General features: G+C 44.4%; 1 protein-coding gene and 1 long non-coding RNA gene across 6 annotated transcripts in view; one reads left to right on the top strand and one right to left on the bottom strand.

The window, feature by feature from the left end:
- PLXND1 (plexin D1) overlaps positions 1-20830 on the top strand; it is a 109857-nt gene that overhangs the window by 30053 nt on the left and 58974 nt on the right. The window lies entirely within an intron of this gene.
- Positions 72-6945, bottom strand: LOC141088793 (uncharacterized). Its single transcript, XR_012232063.1, has 2 exons — positions 1833-6945; positions 72-1241 (listed from the first exon to the last, which is right to left on the bottom strand). It is a non-coding gene; the product is annotated as an uncharacterized lncRNA (long non-coding RNA).

The raw sequence follows: 20830 nt of genomic DNA, 5'->3' as shown, positions 1-20830 counted from the left end.
CTTGGGTGTGAAGCATCATATGTCTCTAATTAAATCAGCTCCGTGGAGAAGAACTACACAGACACCAGCTGTATGGTACAACTCAGGATGCCTCCAAGACGCCTCTGGCTTATCAGTTAGGCTTCCGTCTTTTATAGTAAAGAATTTAAACATTTTACAGACATGCGCAGTACAAATGATTTTACAACTTGTTTTAGACAAAGAAAGTCATTTAGGCGAAAAAGCAGAGGTATTTGACCTTGGTTCACAAGGGAGATGTCTGAGACATCTCCTCGAAGAACAGATAAGGTTTTAAACAAGAGAATGCAACATAGACAGAACTCAATTTAACTCCTTCAGTTCCTATCATTCCCCCCTTTGACATCTTCATTTTCCACAATCTGGAACACTGGATCCTGCAACAACAGCGGATAGTGGCTCGTTCACCAGGTACTATCCCAGGCCGACGGGTTGCCTGAGGGAGACAGGTCTTCTACCTTCTCCATCCCCCAGATACTGAAGCCACGTCCATCATTGCAAGAGTACGCTCCTTCATGCCAGAAATGAGATGTCAATCTAGGACTCAAAGGAATAATAGTTAAATTCTTGTTGTTTACAGTCAAACTTCCTTATCTATTTCTACATCTTTTCTTGCATACAGAGATACACCAAAAAACAAGTTTCAATAGCACATATATTACGAAGATACAAACAACAATGATTTTGGACAGCAACGGTGGTGTTCAATATATCCAATATATCCCATATTTGGTCATCTAAGTAATCTGTAGCCCTGACTAATTTATCCCACATTTGAGTAATCATAGGATAAATAAAAATAGAGCTGACAATTTTATTAGCCACACTCATCTGCACTATATGTGGTCTCCCAGAGAGGCGAGGTGTATTGTCAGCAGCTCTTTTGTACAACGTGTGTTTAGGTATGCTCTGAGTATTCAACTGGTCATTCGGAATAACAAAGGTAGCTGGAGTCAAACGACCCAGAGTACAAGCACCTTTTACCCCTACTGGCAACCATTTATATGCATTGTCTCCACATACCCAGAACATGTCACTAGGTAGGTCCCATAGGGCTGAATGTTGTAATACCAGTCTATGAACTAAATCTATGAACGCAGATACATTCTGAAGCATACACCAATTTGGAAGTTGTCCTAAAGGGCTACACTACCCTACATCGGGATTTCCACAGGTGGGAGTTCCTTTCTCATATCCAGATGACTCGTTGCAAGGTATATTACCTGAAATATTAAAACAAGTTTCATTATTGCCCTGGGGAAATAAATTGGAATACTCCCAGGACGTGTTATGCAACCTTCTTTCTAGCAGTATTGGTTTGAAGGCATCAGTAGAGTGGGAAGTTACATTAAAACTAACTTGTAGGCCATACATTGGAATTTGCCCCAGGTAGGTTAATCGAGTTCTATTCCTGGGTACCCAAGCCCCCCCTTTATATGCCAGATATTGAAGGTATGTATTACTTCCTGAAAGATTACCCTGCCACCAAGGGTATCCTACCCATCCCACAATAGGTATACCAACAGTTGTGTTCCATAACTTCACATTATTTGTGGCATTATTAGCAAGTGTATCAGAACAACTGGTCCAGGCAAATAATTCCTCGGGTGGCATAGGAATAACAAGGAACGGAATACTAGTGGCTGATACTGGTGAATGTGTGCAGATCCAGCAAATGATTTGACCAATCATTCAGTAATTTTTCATGATGTTGTATAAACTTATTATTCAAGGACATTGGAGAATTTAGATTGTCCCACGCAGCTACCATTATTACAGATAATGCAACAAAACCAAACCAAAACATTATGCACTCTTATGCTTTGTTAACTCCTGTGGCTAGTTTGCAATGCGATGCGTGGATCCAGGTTGGTCGTCCTTCCAACTTAACAGAAGTAGGCGTTATTAGGAGTACTTGGTAAGGTCCTTGATATCGGGGTTCAAGGGTCTTTCTGGAGTGTTTCTTGACATATACGTAATCACCAGGTTGTAGACAGTGAGTTCCTTCCACACTATCTGGATCTGGAATGGAAGAGAAAACTAGAGAATGCATTTGAGTTAAATGCTTTTGCAACTGGATTACATAACTTGTCAAATTATCCACATTAAGTGTTAAGACCTGTGGGTAGTACAACCCTGTGTTCGGTGGTCTTCCAAACAGTATCTCGAAGGGTGACAGTTTAGTTTTCCCCGTGGGTGTGTACCTTACTGAGAATAATGCTAATGGGAGACACTCTGGCCATGGTCTATGGGTCTGCTCCATGGTTTTCTGTATTTTCAATTTCAGTGTCCCGTTCATTCTTTCTACCTTCCCTGAACTCTGTGGGTGGTAGGGTGTATGAAATGCTTGTTCTACACCTATCATTTGCATTACATTTTGCATTACCTCAGCAGTAAAGTGTGTACCTCTGTCTGATTCAATTGTTTCAGGGACACCGAATCGTGGTACTAGTTCCATCACCAGTTTCTTTGCAGTGGCTCGAGCTGTAGCCGTTTTCACCGGGTAGGCCTCTGGCCATCCAGAGAAGAGATCTACACATACTAGGATATTTGCATACACTCCTACCTTGGTAGCTGTATGTCGTCAATCTGCCGTCTCTGAAACGGGTAGAGAGGCCTAGGTGTCGCTTTCTTAGGGACTTTTACTGTTTTACCTGGGTTGTGCTGTGCACAGATGAGGCATGATTGTACAAGTTTCGCGGCTGCGTAACTGAAACCAGGAGCGATCCAGAAGGCATCTACCATGGCACACATGTGACTTTTTGAGGTGTGATTGGGGCCATGTGCTGCTTGCGCCATGATTGGGAACAGGGACTTTGGTGGGCACATTTTATCCTTATTCTCCCATACTCCATTTGAGTTCAGCTCAGCTCCCAGTCTCCCCCGGTGTACCTTCTCTGTTTGGGCAGCCTTTTGCTGGAGGGATTTCAGGACATCTAGACCCAATGTGGCTGGAATACGCTGACTCCCCGCCACCGTCCACTGCTCTCTCTAGGCCGCCTTGTGCTATTTTAGCAGCCTCGTTCGCCCTTCTATTGCCCTCTACCTCCACGGAGTCACCTTTGTGTGTGCTTTTACCTTGACAATGCCAACCTGGACTGGTAACATCAATGCCTCCATCAATTGTTTCACCAGCTCTGCATTTTTAATGGGCTTCGAATCTGTGAAAATATTAGCGACTTTACCTGCAGCGGCTCTACACGCCTCAGTGAGTGCCTTCAACTCTGCCTCCTGCGCCGACATGTGAGGAGAGAGTGGTTCCGCTCGGATTACCTCATGTGAGGATACTACTGCATATCCAGTGTAGAATCGTCCATCCTGGTGGTATCTGGGGCCATCTACAAAAAAGAAACTCAAAGTCTGCATTAGGAACAGGTTTTTCATGAATGTGTGCAAACCCAACTGTCTCCTGACTCATCAGTTCTATGCAGACATGTTCATGCGTCATGTCAAAGTATCCTTCCTCACTTGCCAATACGGTCACCAATTCCCCCTTTTCTGGATCCACAGGCAGGAGGGTGGCTGGATTCAGAACGTTACATCTTTTGAGGAGTGACATACTCAGGAATTAGTAGAGCACACTCAAGTCGGAGCTGTCTGGCCCTAGACAGATGTTTTGGTTGAACTTGTAGGAGTATGGCATGGATGTCATGTGGGGAATAGATTGTCAAAAGAAACGTCAGTGTCATCTCACATGCCTTCCCTATTACGTCTCCACTTTTTTCCTTGTGCTCCAGCATACATGACAGGTCGTTTTATTATCCTTGTTTGCTCAATTTCTTTAGCTACCTTAAGGAGGTCTTTCGGATCTACATGTCTCCATTCAGGTCTGGCTGTCTGTACTGCGTCTCGTAAGTCTTTGTTCATACCGTCAATGAATGCATTCACCAGTATTCTAACATCAAGTGGGTTTATGCAAATGTACCCCATGTCTGCCCATTTCAGCTGTAACCGTCCAAGGTATATCTCTACTCTCTCTCCTCTTTGCTGTGTCACATTAGTCAGGAGTACAGACTGCTCTGATTGTTCCACTGCAGCCCATTGTCTTAGTGACTCACAGTACGTCTCCCCAGATTGTGCAGATTTATCATCCATGCCCCAAGCCTGATTCTTTGTCACATCTGTGTGTGTCTTAATTATATGATCTAGTGCGTCACCTGCCTTTAAACTCATCAACCTCTCTAGGTCTGCCCAGGTACACTTATATGTCTGCTGTACTTCCTTTATGTGTCTGTAAAACGGGAATGGTTGGTCTTCAGGGGCAGGCAGCTGCTTCAGCAAAGCTAGCTGGTCAGAGGGGCTCCAGGGATAATACACCTGTATCTTTCTTATTCTAGTCACACTTCTAGGTCCTGATGGGGTTGGCCGTCTGATGTCTACTGTCAGCTTACTCCTCAAGGGCCAATGTCCCTACTACCCACTATCCACACTATTATGTCAGCTTCTTATGATCTTGTCTGGATAGGATTTAGTGCAATTCTCTTAGGTCAGTAGCACAGGTCACACAAGTAGCTATTCAGTCTGGGTTTGTCTGAGTCTGACCACAGTGTTTACAAGTCCATCTGTTTTGTCTGGGTCTCTGGTTACACTTTGTCAATCAAACATTCATAATACACCTTCCACACTGCTGCACATTCTCAAGCATCATTTATTCACTTGCTATTTTCTTCCCTTGTCTGTGCCTTTTTGTACATCCAAACATTCACACTCTGGTATTTTTGCCTTTTTCAATATTTGTCCCACTTGTTTTACTGCTTCCTTCCTTCTCTGTCTCTTGTAATTTGACACAATTTGCTATACAAATCAATCACACAACTAGAAGCAGGTTCAAACACATTAATGACCAAGCAATCACTTACAATTCCCTTCTAAATTAGGCACCATATCTTACTTTTAACTTCCAATCTTCAATTAAGTACTGTTGCTTTAAAATGCACAAATCTTTCAGCGTGTACCTTACGGATAGAATTACAGAGAATTTTGAGCACAGCTCACACTCAGCAGAGATAAGAGCGAAGGGAGAAGAAAAACTACGCAGCGCCATCCTTCACCCCTCCCATCAGAATGCAGCGTCGTCCTTCACAGAATTCTGTAGTTCTTTAGACTTATCAAAATCAATTTCTACAAAGAAACTCAAAATCACGGGATTTCACTGTAAGAGCAGATAACTGTATAATGAGATTAACCATGCCTTGCCCTTTTTCTGGCCAAATGCATTCAGGAAACTTTACAATGTAATGCCACATATAACACGAACTATATCATTACTCAATTCATTCAGTCTCAGATGTAGATTTGAAATATCTATAACGCATCTGTCCGGGATTCCACCACAACTAGAAAGGTCACAAATCTCTTGACACAAAAATGATGTGTGATGATTCATTCATACGTGCTCATTCACTGATTTTTTTTTTTTTTTTTATACTCAATTACTCATCTCTCATCTTATTCAGAGGTTCTCATAGACATATATACAAGGATTCACACAGCCTGCCTATCTTGCACTTTGGATTTGATTAATACTTTTTCCAGGTTCTTTGCTGCACTACTTCCATATCTATCCTCAATTATATCACATAACCGATTTCCTTCTTCAGGTATCTTTCCCTGACTGTTCCCCATCTTATCTTTTATTCTTATCCTGTCTCTCTTGTTGTCTTCCTGTTAGTCCCCTGCCTTAGGTGGTGTATTGGGTAAGCTCAAGACTAGGCTCTACTATACCTCGTTACCTTCTTCCTAAGGTGCTAACAGGCTAAATGGAGTGTCTGTTCCTCGGTGTACTACGTGTTTCGTGTACTTATATGCTATGTAGCATCCAAACAGAAATACTCCCACAACACACAGGATTGTAAATAAAGTGTCCATCTACTGGGGTTCTTCAGTCATATCCTGTCACAGGCTCATTTCACGGTCCTGTGCTCATTCGGTCACACTCTTATCTGTCACAAGGTTTATTCGTAAAGGGTGTTGATTTAAGCTTAGGCGGTGACCTCCCCGAAAGGACGCTGTCACATGGCCCAGTTAGGCAATATCACCACTCTTTGAACGAATACCTACTGTGCAGCTTATTTGTCTACTTTCCACAACCTTTCAAATCAAAGTAGCCATTCAACAACCTCCTCTATTCCTAGTGCGGAACCGTCTATTGTGAAAAACTTGTCCGTCCGGGCTGCGCAGTATGAACTGTTCACCCAGCCTTATATTCCATAATGTCAGACCTCTCCCATTTTGATTTGCATCAGCTCTTTTTCTAAAAATAGCTGTGCACACACAGAACCTACAGTAACCTCTCATTCGAGCAGAAATTACATATGCGTGTCACACCCGATTTCCTCAGAGTTCTTATATGGACCTGATTTTACGGCCCCCTCCTCTACTAGATTCCCCTTTATACGGACCTTAGTTATAATGATAGATTATGAAGAGCAGAGAAGAGAAAAATTGATCTCTTACCTGGCCAGGTGTTTAGGTCTGCTGTTCACAATTTCATCAGTAACTGGTGTGGTCTGTAGATCGGGTAGTCTTGGAGAGGTGCCTATATCAGGTCCCTGTTTCGGGCGCCAGGAAACTGTCGGGATCCCTCAGATTACTCTTTCATCTGAAGGACCGATGTTCTTGGGTGTGAAGCATCATATGTCTCTAATTAAATCAGCTCCGTGGAGAAGAACTACACAGACACCAGCTGTATGGTACAACTCAGGATGCCTCCAAGACGCCTCTGGCTTATCAGTTAGGCTTCCGTCTTTTATAGTAAAGAATTTAAACATTTTACAGACATGCGCAGTACAAATGATTTTACAACTTGTTTTAGACAAAGAAAGTCATTTAGGCGAAAAAGCAGAGGTATTTGACCTTGGTTCACAAGGGAGATGTCTGAGACATCTCCTCGAAGAACAGATAAGGTTTTAAACAAGAGAATGCAACATAGACAGAACTCAATTTAACTCCTTCAGTTCCTATCAGTAATGTAAGTGTATATATAGTAAATATATAATAAAAGCTGTAAATGTTACATGGTAACTTAGGAAGGATATTAATGTCACAATGTGACTTCAGGTTTTCCCTATCGGGAAAGAGTTGCTTCTCGGTGACTATCGCAGCTGTAATTCCTGCAGGAGTCACTGTGACTTTTTAGTTGTAGTCTAAGTGTAAGGCCGGGATTACACGTGCGAGAAACTTGGACGAGTCTCGCATGTTAATGCCCAGCACTCGGACAGGAGCGTGCAGTGCATGTATTTCTATACAGCCGCTGCTCCGGTCCTGAGTGCCGGTGGCAGCGCCGGGTGTTGATGTGAGTCTCTCGCATCACACATGGTAGAGTGATCACGACCTTAAAGGGACTTCCAAGAATTAGAATAAAATGTCTGTTGTTTTCCAGAATCAATGCCCCACATCTGTCCATGCTTAGTGTTCAGTATAGATGTCCCATTGACTTAAATTAAAGATGAGCTGCAATTCCAGACACAGCCCATGCAGAGAAGTGGCACGATTCTGGATAAATCATGTACTGTATTCTATTTCCAGAAAACCCCTATAAAGTAATTTTAGGTCATTTGGTTTCAAGCCAGGTCCCGATGGAAATATGTCATACTCCACCCAGGCAGACCACTAATTTAAAGCACGACTGCAGTCATTGGGTTGTGATTGAAATTTCTGAGGAGCAGCCTGGTGTAAATTACAGGATGATCATTTGTGAGAATCCAGATAAATAGAAGCAGATTGGATACAATGGTTGTAGAGGTTTAATAGTAATAAACCAAGGGCTTCAATTATTTATTTATTTTTTATTTTGTTATAAATGCCACCCAAAAATATTCCCCATCCTCCACTCCAGTCTCCAGGACATTCCCCTATTGCAGATCTGTATAGAGCCAGGATCAGCCTGCCCTTGATTATATGTGGAGAGCTTGGCAAGACCCATGTCTATGTAACACCGTGTAACAGTGCCCATACAGCCGCGTCACTGCATACTATTATTATAGTCTCACTGTACAGACTTTGGGGCAGTCCTACCAGTGCCGATATAATAGCACCAGTCCTACCAGTGCCGATATAATAGCACCAGTCCTACCAGTACCCATATAATAGCACCAGTCCTACCAGTGCCCATATAATAGCACCAGTCCTACCAGTACCCATATAATAGCACCAGTCCTACCAGTACCCATATAATAGCACCAGTCCTACCAGTACCCATATAATAGCACCAGTCCTACCAGTACCCATATAATAGCACCAGTCCTACCAGTGCCCATATAATAGCACCAGTCCTACTAGTGCCGATATAATAGCACCAGTCCTACCAGTGACGATATAATAGCACCAGTCCTACCAGTACCCATATAATAGCACCAGTCCTACCAGTACCCATATAATAGCATCAGTCCTACCAGTACCCATATAATAGCACCAGTCCTACCAGTACCCATATAATAGCACCAGTCCTACCAGTGCCCATATAATAGCACCAGTCCTACTAGTGCCGATATTATAGCACCAGTCCTACCAGTGCCGATATAATAGCACCAGTCCTACCAGTACCCATATAATAGCACCAGTCCTACCAGTGCCGATATACAGTGCCTACAAGTAGTATTCAACCCCCTGCAGATTTAGCAGGTTTACACATTCGGAATTAACTTGGCATTGTGACATTTGGACTGTAGATCAGCCTGGCAGTGTGAAATGCACTGCAGCAAAAAAAGAATGTTATTTCTTTGTTTAATTTTTTTTTAAATTGTGAAAAGTTTATTCAGAGGGTCATTTATTATTCAACCCCTCAAACCACCAGAATTCTGTTTGGTTCCCCTAAAGTATTAAGAAGTATTTCAGGCACAAAGAACAATGAGCTTCACATGTTTGGATTAATTATCTCTTTTTCCAGCCTTTTCTGACTATTTAAGACCCTCCCCAAACTTGTAAACAGCACTCATACATGGTCAACATGGGAAAGACAAAGGAGCATTCCAAGGCCATCAGAGACAAGATCGTGGAGGGTCACAAGGCTGGCAAGGGGTACAAAACCCTTTCCAAGGAGTTGGGCCTACCTGTCTCCACTGTTGGGAGCATCATCCGGAAGTGGAAGTTATGGAACTACTGTTAGCCTTCCACGGCCTGGACAGCCTTTGAAAGTTTCCTCCCGTGTCGAGGCCAGGCTTGTCCGAAGAGTCAAGGCTAACCCAAGGACAACAAGGAAGGAGCTCCGGGAAGATCTCATGGCAGTGGGGACATTGGTTTCAGTCAATACCATAAGTAACGTACTCCACCGCAATGGTCTCCGTTCCAGACGAGCCCGTAAGGTACCTTTACTTTCAAAGCGTCATGTCAAGGCTCGTCTACAGTTTGCTCATGATCACTTGGAGGACTCTGAGACAGACTGGTTCAAGGTTCTCTGGTCTGGTGAGACCAAGATCGAGATCTTTGGTGCCAACCACACACGTGACGTTTGGAGACTGGATGGCACTGCATACGACCCCAAGAATACCATCCCTACAGTCAAGCATGGTGGTGGCAGCATCATGCTGTGGGGCTGTTTCTCAGCCAAGGGGCCTGGCCATCTGGTCCGCATCCATGGGAAGATGGATAGCACGGCCTACCTGGAGATTTTGGCCAAGAACCTCCGCTCCTCCATCAAGGATCTTAAGATGGGTCGTCATTTCATCTTTCAACAAGACAGCGACCCAAAGCACACAGCCAAGAAAACCAAGGCCTGGTTCAAGAGGCAAAAAATCAAGGTGTTTGAGTGGCCTAGTCAGTCTCCTGACCTTAACCCAATTGAAAACTTGTGGAAGGAGCTCAAGATTAAAGTCCACATGAGACACCCAAAGAACCTAGATAACTTGGAGAAGATCTGCATGGAGGAGTGGGCCAAGATAACTCCAGAGACCTGTGCCGGCCTGATCAGGTCTCATAAAAGACGATTATTAGCTGTAATTGCAAACAAGGGTTATTCCACAAAATATTAAACCTAGGGGTTGAATAATAATTGACCCACACTTGTATGTTTAAAATTTATTAAAATTTAACTGAGCAACATAACTTTTTGGTTTGTAATATTTATGCATCTGTTAATAAATCCTGCTCTTGTGTGAAGTTTGAAGGCTCTAACTTATTTGCATCTTATCAAACCTGCTAAATCTGCAGGGGGTTGAATACAACTTGTAGGCACTGTAATAGCACCAGTCCTACCAGTACCCATATAATAGCACCAGTCCTACTAGTGCCGATATAATAGCACCAGTCCTACCAGTGCCGATATAATAGCACCAGTCCTACCAGTACCCATATAATAGCACCAGTCCTACTAGTGCCGATATAATAGCACCAGTCCTACCAGTGCCGATATAATAGCATCAGTCCTACCAGTACCCATATAATAGCACCAGTCCTACCAGTGCCCATATAATAGCACCAGTCCTACCAGTACCCATATAATAGCACCAGTCCTACCAGTGCCGATATAATAGCACCAGTCCTACCAGTGCCGATATTATAGCACCAGTCCTACCAGTGCCCATATAATAGCACCAATCCTACTAGTGCCGATATTATAGCACCAGTCCTACCAGTGCCCATATAATAGCACCAATCCTACCAGTGCCGATATTATAGCACCAGTCCTACCAGTGCCCATATAATGGCACCAAACCTACTAGTGCCCATAAAATAGCACCAGTCCTACCTGTGCCGATATAATAGCACCAGTCCTACTAGTGCCTATATAATAGCACCAATCCTACCAGTGCCGATATAATAGCACCAGTCCTACTAGTGCCTATATAATAGCACCAATCCTACCAGTGCCGATATAATAGCACCAGTCCTACCAGTACCCATATAATAGCACCAGTCCTACCAGTACCCATATAATAGCACCAGTCCTACCAGTGCCGATATAATAGCACTAATCCTACCAGTACCCATATAATAGCACCAGTCCTACCAGTACCCATATAATAGCACCAGTCCTACCAGTGCCGATATAATAGCACCAGTCCTACCAGTACCCATATAATAGCACCAGTCCTACCAGTGCCGATATAATAGCATCAGTCCTACCAGTACCCATATAATAGCACCAGTCCTACCAGTGCCGATATAATAGCACCAGTCCTACCAGTGCCGATATAATAGCACCAGTCCTACCAGTGCCGATATTATAGCACCAGTCCTACCAGTACCCATATAATAGCACCAGTCCTACCAGTGCCCATATAATAGCACCAATCCTACTAGTGCCGATATTATAGCACCAGTCCTACCAGTGCCCATATAATGGCACCAAACCTACTAGTGCCCATAAAATAGCACCAGTCCTACCAGTGCCGATATAATAGCACCAGTCCTACCAGTGCCGATATAATAGCACCAGTCCTACTAGTGCCTATATAATAGCACCAATCCTACCAGTGCCGATATAATAGCACCAGTCCTACCAGTGCTGATATAATAGCACCAGTCCTACCAGTGCCGATATAATAGCACCAGTCCTACCAGTGCCCATATAATAGCACCAGTCCTACCAGTGCCCATATAATGGCACCAAACCTACTAGTGCCCATAAAATAGCACCAGTCCTACCTGTGCCGATATAATAGCACCAGTCCTACTAGTGCCTATATAATAGCACCAATCCTACCAGTGCCGATATAATAGCACCAGTCCTACCAGTGCCGATATAATAGCACCAGTCCTACCAGTACCCATATAATAGCACCAGTCCTACCAGTACCCATATAATAGCACCAGTCCTACCAGTGCCGATATAATAGCACTAATCCTACCAGTACCCATATAATAGCACCAGTCCTACCAGTACCCATATAATAGCACCAGTCCTACCAGTGCCGATATAATAGCACCAGTCCTACCAGTACCCATATAATAGCACCAGTCCTACCAGTGCCGATATAATAGCATCAGTCCTACCAGTACCCATATAATAGCACCAGTCCTACCAGTGCTGATATAATAGCACCAGTCCTACCAGTACCCATATAATAGCACCAGTCCTACCAGTGCCGATATAATAGCACCAGTCCTACCAGTGCCGATATTATAGCACCAGTCCTACCAGTACCCATATAATAGCACCAGTCCTACCAGTGCCCATATAATAGCACCAATCCTACTAGTGCCGATATTATAGCACCAGTCCTACCAGTGCCCATATAATGGCACCAAACCTACTAGTGCCCATAAAATAGCACCAGTCCTACCAGTGCCGATATAATAGCACCAGTCCTACCAGTGCCGATTTAATAGCACCAGTCCTACTAGTGCCTATATAATAGCACCAGTCCTACCAGTGCTGATATAATAGCACCAGTCCTACCAGTGCCGATATAATAGCACCAGTCCTACCAGTGCCCATATAATAGCACCAGTCCTACCAGTGCCCATATAATAGCACCAGTCCTACCAGTGCCCATATAATAGCACCAGTCCTACCAGTGCCCATATAATAGCACCAGTCCTACTAGTGCCTATATAATAGCACCAGTGCCCATAAAATAGCACCAGTCCTACCAGTGCCCATAAAATAGCACCAGTCCTACCAGTGCCCATAAAATAGCACCAGTCCTACCAGTGCCCATAAAATAGCACCAGTCCTACCAGTGCCCATATAATAGCACCAATCCTACTAGTGCCCATATAATAGCACCAATCCTACTAGTGCCTATATAATAGCACCAGTGCCCATAAAATAGCACCAGTCCTACCAGTGCCCATATAATAGCACCAATCCTACTAGTGCCCATATAATAGCACCAATCCTACTAGTGCCTATATAATAGCACCAGTGCCCATAAAATAGCACCAGTCCTACCAGTGCCCATAAAATAGCACCAGTCCTACCAGTGCCTATATAATGGCACCAAACCTACTAGTGCTGATATTATAGCACCAGTCCTACCAGTGCCGATATTATAGCACCAGTCCTACCAGTGCCGATATTATAGCACCAGTCCTACCAGTGCCGATATAATAGCACCAGTCCTACTAGTGCCGATATAATAGCACCAGTCCTACCAGTGCCGATATTATAGCACCAGCCCTACCATTGCCGATATTATAGCACCAGCCCTACCAGTGCCGATATTATAGCACCAGTCCTACCAGTGCCGATATAATAGCACCAGTCCTACCAGTACCCATATAATAGCACCAGTCCTACCATTACCCATATAATAGCACCAGTCCTACCAGTGCCGATATTATAGCACCAGTCCTACCAGTGCCGATATAATAGCACCAGTCCTACTAGTGCCGATATAATAGCACCAGTCCTACTAGTGCCGATATAATAGCACCAGTCCTACTAGTGCCGATATAATAGCACCAGTCCTACCAGTGCCGATATAATAGCACCAGTCCGACTAGTGCCTATATAATAGCACCAGTCCGACTAGTGCCTATATAATAGCACCAGTCCTACCAGTGCCGATATAATAGCACCAGTCCTACCAGTGCCGATATAATAGCACCAGTCCTACCAGTGCCGATATAATAGCACCAGTCCTACTAGTGCCTATATAATAGCACCAATCCTACCAGTGCCGATATAATAGCACCAGTCCTACCAGTGCTGATATAATAGCACCAGTCCTACCAGTGCCGATATAATAGCACCAGTCCTACCAGTGCCCATATAATAGCACCAGTCCTACCAGTGCCCATATAATAGCACCAGTCCTACCAGTGCCCATATAATAGCACCAGTCCTACCAGTGCCCATATAATAGCACCAGTCCTACTAGTGCCTATATAATAGCACCAGTGCCCATAAAATAGCACCAGTCCTACCAGTGCCCATAAAATAGCACCAGTCCTACCAGTGCCCATAAAATAGCACCAGTCCTACCAGTGCCCATATAATAGCACCAATCCTACTAGTGCCCATATAATAGCACCAATCCTACTAGTGCCTATATAATAGCACCAGTGCCCATAAAATAGCACCAGTCCTACCAGTGCCCATATAATAGCACCAATCCTACTAGTGCCCATATAATAGCACCAATCCTACTAGTGCCTATATAATAGCACCAGTGCCCATAAAATAGCACCAGTCCTACCAGTGCCCATAAAATAGCACCAGTCCTACCAGTGCCTATATAATGGCACCAAACCTACTAGTGCTGATATTATAGCACCAGTCCTACCAGTGCCGATATTATAGCACCAGTCCTACCAGTGCCGATATTATAGCACCAGTCCTACCAGTGCCGATATAATAGCACCAGTCCTACTAGTGCCGATATAATAGCACCAGTCCTACCAGTGCCGATATTATAGCACCAGCCCTACCATTGCCGATATTATAGCACCAGCCCTACCAGTGCCGATATTATAGCACCAGTCCTACCAGTGCCGATATAATAGCACCAGTCCTACCAGTACCCATATAATAGCACCAGTCCTACCAGTACCCATATAATAGCACCAGTCCTACCAGTGCCGATATTATAGCACCAGTCCTACCAGTGCCGATATAATAGCACCAGTCCTACTAGTGCCGATATAATAGCACCAGTCCTACTAGTGCCGATATAATAGCACCAGTCCTACTAGTGCCGATATAATAGCACCAGTCCTACCAGTGCCGATATAATAGCACCAGTCCGACTAGTGCCTATATAATAGCACCAGTCCGACTAGTGCCTATATAATAGCACCAGTCCTACCAGTGCCGATATAATAGCACCAGTCCTACCAGTGCCGATATAATAGCACCAGTCCTACTAGTGCCGATATAATAGCACCAGTCCTACCAGTGCCGATATTATAGCACCAGCCCTACCATTGCCGATATTATAGCACCAGCCCTACCAGTGCCGATATTATAGCACCAGTCCTACCAGTGCCGATATAATAGCACCAGTCCTACTAGTGCCGATATAATAGCACCAGTCCGACTAGTGCCTATATAATAGCACCAATCCTACCAGTGCCGATATAATAGCACCAGTCCTACCAGTGCCCATATAATAGCACCAGTCCTACCAGTGCCGATATAATAGCACCAGTCCTACCAGTGCCCATATAATAGCACCAGTCCTACCAGTGCCCATATAATAGCACCAGTCCTACCAGTGCCGATATAATAGCACCAGTCCTACCAGTGCCCATAAAATAGCACCAGTCCTACCAGTGCCCATAAAATAGCACCAGTCCTACCAGTGCCCATATAATAGCAAAAATCCTACTAGTGCCCATATAATAGCACCAATCCTACTAGTGCCTATATAATAGCACCAGTGCCCATAAAATAGCACCAGTCCTACCAGTGCCTATATAATGGCACCAAACCTACTAGTGCTGATATAATAGCACCAGTCCTACCAGTGCCCATAAGTGTGCCAACCCTTTCTGGCCGATATTATAGTACTAGGTACAGTGCAGTATTTTTCTGTTTCACACAATACGGGCATGTTCACACAACATTTTATCAGGCAGGTTTGGATTAGCTGTGTTCCAAAACCCCTCTGAGAAAGCGCTCAGAACCTGTCCGCTCAGAGTCGTCCATTGTGAAATTGCTCTGTACTTTACTGGAAAGCTCAGAAGACACTGGAGCATGTTTTTGAGACTTTTCTCAGCAGTTTTGCTTGAAAAATTGCTAGTAGTTTTTGCTATTGTTGAATGGTGTTTAAAAAAAGTCAGAAAATGTCAGTAAAGAAAAGACTCTCCAAAAAACTGGACAAACCACCCAGCAGCCAAAAACATCAAAGAAAGCTCAAGGAAAAAAAAGCTTCATGAAATATAAGGGTATGTGCACACATTGCGGACTGCTGTGCGGATTTTTCCGCTCAGAATCTGCAGAATACGCAGGTAAAAATGACCTGCATTTTACCTGCGGATTCACTGCAGATATTCTGCGGATTCCTATAATGGAATAGGTGTAAAAACGCTGCGGATTCTGCACAAAGAATTGACATGCTGCGGAAAATAAACCGCTGCGTTTCTGCTCGGAATTTTCCACATGTGCACAGCGGATTTTGTTTTCCGTAGGTTTACATGGTACTGTATACCGCATGGAAAACTGCTGCCGATCCGCAGCCAAGTCCGCAACATGTGCACGTGCCCGAAGCATCTTCCTCTAGGAAAACTCCCTGCCTGAAGAAGACGTCACGGGTCCATACACTGAAGCGTAGCACCATGGTCTCCACTCGAGAGCCCAATGGTGACGACTTTCTGAGCCGTCATTTCCGATAAATCCGCATGTCAGCTGAGAGAAAGGCGAACAATCCAAAAACCCTGCGGAGCTGTTAGGAACGAGATTTCTGGTGTAATACACATCTCGGTAATAGAAACATTATGAAGCTGTGAACGCGCCAGAGCGCAAGTCACATCCCAAACCTATTAGTTCTGCGGCGCGCAAACTCATGTGCTAAAGATTCATACAAGACTCCAGCGGTCTGTGCGATGGGGGTAGGAAGGAGACCCTGCGTGTAATATCTGCACATCGGAAGCTGCCAGCTATTGCTTTCTGTTATCAATTGTTTGGGAGACCAACAATAGCCTGGAAAGCCTGTGGCTTATTAACAGCATTAACTCCACCAGCGGGTCTTCCAAGATCCAGAAATAATCTACAAAAACAGTATGCTGCTGTATCTAATCCTCTCCTGTGTGATACTGACTGCGGAGCCATGTATCTAATCCTATTGTGTGATACTGACTGCTGAGCCATGTATCTAATCCTCTCCTGTGATACTGACTGCTGAGACCGTGTATCTAATCCTCTCCTGTGTGATACTGTCTGCTGAGCCGTGTTTCTAATCCTATCCTGTGTGATACTGACTGCTGAGCTGTGTATCTAATCCTCTCCTGTGTGATACTGTCTGCTGAGCCGTGTATCTAATCCTATCCTGTGTGATACTGTCTGCTGAGCTGTGTATCTAATCCTATTGTGTGATACTGACTGCTGAGCCATGTATCTAATCCTCTCCTGTGATACTGACTGCTGAGACCATGTATCTAATCCTCTCCTGTGTGATACTGTCTGCTGAGCCGTGTTTCTAATCCTATCCTGTGTGATACTGACTGCTGAGCTGTGTATCTAATCCTCTCCTGTGTGATACTGTCTGCTGAGCCGTGTATCTAATCCTCTCCTGTGTAATACGGACTGCTGAGCCGTGTATCTAATCCTATCCTGTGTGATACTGTCTGCTGAGCTGTGTATCTAATCCTATCATGTGTGATACTGACTGCTGAGCCGTGTATCTAATCCTATCCTGTGTGATACTGTCTGCTGAGCCGTGTATCTAATCCTATCATGTGTGATACTGACTGCTGAGCTGTGTATCTAATCTTCTCTTGTGTGATACTGTCTGCTGAGCTGTGTATCTAATCCTCTCCTGTGTGATACTGACTGCTGAGCCATGTATCTAATCCTGTCCTGTGTGATACTGACTGCTGAGCCGTGTATCTAATCCTGTCCTGTGTGATACTGTCTGCTGAGCTGTGTATCTAATCCTATCCTGTGTGATACTGTCTGCTGAGCCGTGTATCTAATCCTATCCTGTGTGATACTGACTGCTGAGCCGTGTATCTAATCCTGTCCTGTGATACTGACTGCTGAGACCATGTATCTAGTCCTCTCCTGTGTGATACTGTCTGCTGAGTAGTGTTTCTAATCCTATCCTGTGTGATACTGACTGCTGAGCTGTGTATCTAATCCTCTCCTGTGTGATACTGTCTGCTGAGCCGTGTATCTAATCCTCTCCTGTGTGATACTGACTGCTGAGCCGTGTATCTAATCCTCTCCTGTGTGATACTGACTGCTGAGCTGTGTATCTAATCCTCTCCTGTGATACTGTCTGCTGAGCCGTGTATCTAATCCTCTCCTGTGTAATACTGACTGCTGAGCTGTGTATCTAATCCTCTCCTGTGTGATACTGTCTGCTGAGCCGTGTATCTAATCCTCTCCTGTGTGATACTGTCTGCTGAGCCGTGTATCTAATCCTCTCCTGTGTGATACTGTCTGCTGAGCTGTGTATCTAATCCTCTCCTGTGTGATACTGACTGCTGAGCCGTGTATCTAATCCTCTCCTGTGTGATACTGTCTGCTGAGCTGTATCTTATCCTTTCATGTGAGATACAGTCTACTAACGTGCTGCATCTAAGCCCATCGTCTATGTGATACTTTCTGCTGAGCTGACTCTATGCGCCTTGGCTCTCACTATCGTACGATGATCTATTGTCATTGCTTCTGCAGAAACCTTATGACGTGACCGGCAGCGATTATATCTCTAAGGCTGGAGTCACACTAGCGAAAAAATCGGACGAATGCAATGCGATAAAAAATCGCATTGCAGTCATCCCTATGTTATTCTATGGTGCTGCTCCCATCATCCGTTTTTTTTATCGGATCCGTTCCTCGGATGCAGCGATTGTCACCGATTTTCGGATCGGACTCGCCAATGCAAGTCTATGGGTGCGATTAAAAATCGGATTACAAACGCACCACACTTGTGACTTGTGATAAAATCGCAACACTTCTCCAGGTCAACAGGAAAGAGCATCAGGCATTGGATGTCAATTTGATGCTTAGATGCGAATAAAATCGGTTCATCGCCGGAAAATCGGATGACAGACGGATCCCTGCATAAGAAACCTTTGTGCGATTTCGTACTGTAAAAATCGGACTGATTTTTTAATCGTTGTGTGTGACTCCGGCCTAAGATGACGAGTTCATAGATCACTGTAACCGAACATCTACTGATACTGAGAAAATCTCCGCACGTCAGTAAAAAAACAAAACCACTGAGATGACTGCAGTCTCCATGTACTCGGCGCTTTCTGTAGATCCTGACCTTAAACCTCTCTGAGATTTTTATTAATGGGAAATGAGTTATGAGTTTATGTAAGGACTGTGGCTGCAAACCCTGAGACCAAAGAAATAAAAGGAAAAACCCTGAGACCAAACAATAGGGGGAAATACCCTGAGACCAAACAATAGGGGGAAATACCCCGAGACCAAACAATAGGGGGAAATACCCCGAGACCAAACAATAGGGGGAAATACCCCGAGACCAAACAATAGGGGGAAATACCCCGAGACCAAACAATAGGGGGAAATACCCCGAGACCAAACAATAGGGGGAAATACCCCGAGACCAAACAATAGGGGGAAATACCCCGAGACCAAACAATAGGGGGAAATACCCCGAGACCAAACAATAGGGGGAAATACCCCGAGACCAAACAATAGGGGGAAATACCCCGAGACCAAACAATAGGGGGAAATACCCCGAGACCAAACAATAGGGGGAAATGCCCCGAGACCAAACAATAGGGGGAAATACCCCGAGACCAAACAATAGGGGGAAATACCCCGAGACCAAACAATAGGGGGAAATACCCCGAGACCAAACAATAGGGGGAAATACCCCGAGACCAAACAATAGGGGGAAATACCCCGAGACCAAACAACAGGGGGAAATACCCCGAGACCAAACAATAGGGGGAAATACCCCGAGACCAAACAATAGGGGGAAATACCCCGAGACCAAACAATAGGGGGAAATACCCCGAGACCAAACAATAGGGGGAAATACCCCGAGACCAAACAATAGGGGGAAATACCCCGAGACCAAACAATAGGGGGAAATACCCCGAGACCAAACAATAGGGGGAAATACCCCGAGACCAAACAATAGGGGGAAATACCCCGAGACCAAACAACAGGGGGAAATACCCCGAGACCAAACAATAGGGGGAAATACCCTGAGACCAAACAACAGGGGGAAATACCCTGAGACCAAACAATAGGGGCACCTACATTCTAGTGGTTTCCATTTAAGAAACGGACGACTCCAAAAATACTTTTTTTCTATTACAAACTAGTGCCTGCATTCATGGCTCCACTTTGCAGAAACGGGCAACTGCTTAAAGGGAACCTGTCACGGTCCTTTTTTGCTATTAAACTGCCCCCAATGTCTTGTTAGTGAAGCACATTGCATTACTAACATGTTTGTCCCAAGCAAAACGTCCAATCCCTTTTTGTACTTTGTTGATTGCCCCCTGTACCTCGGGCTTCAGTCATTGGAGTGGGCAGCTCCAGCTATTCCGTCACGGTCAATCAAATGCGTTTTGAAATTCTCCGCGCCCATCGTATTGTAATATCCTCCCATCGCTGCTCTCTACGTCAGCACAGTCTCTCAGCAGATCCCGCGCTTGCACAGTGGCGCTCCTCCTACACACTGATTCTGGGTGTATTATGTCCCAGCTTCATACCCTTTGTGCGCACGAGCCGCATCACTAACAAGACATTGGGGGCCGTTTAATAAAAAAATAAGTGACAGGTTCCCTTTAAGTAACAATTTACTAATATGATAAAAGTGCTTCTCACAAAATTAGAATATCATCAAAAAGTGAATTTATTTCAGTTCTTCAATACAAGGAGTGACTCTCCTCTATTCTATAGAGTCATTACACACAGAGTGATCTATGTCACGGGTTTATTTCTGGTAATGTTGATGATTACGGCTTACAGCCAATGAAAACCCAAAAGTCATTATCTCAGTAAATTAGAATACTTTATAACACCAGCTGGAAAAATGATTGTAAAATCTGAAATGTTGTCCTACTGAAATGTATGATCAGTAAATGCACTCAATACTTGGTCGGGCTCCTTATGCATCAATTACTGCATCAATGCGGCGTGGCATGGAGGTGATCAGCCTGTGGCACTGCTGAGGGGTTATGGAAGCCCAGGTTGCTTTGATCGCAGCCTTCAGCTCGTCTGCCACTTATTTTTAAGTACATTTTGTATTTTAAAAAAAAAAAATGGAAAAAAAACCCTTTT

Source organism: Dendrobates tinctorius, unplaced genomic scaffold (genome assembly GCF_039654945.1).
Source record: "Dendrobates tinctorius isolate UK_male_01 unplaced genomic scaffold, ASM3965494v1 ptg000041l, whole genome shotgun sequence".
In the NCBI taxonomy this organism is placed as follows: domain Eukaryota; kingdom Metazoa; phylum Chordata; class Amphibia; order Anura; family Dendrobatidae; genus Dendrobates; species Dendrobates tinctorius.
The sequence above is the reverse complement of the archived record's forward strand: the minus strand, read 5'-3'. Positions and strand labels throughout refer to the sequence as shown.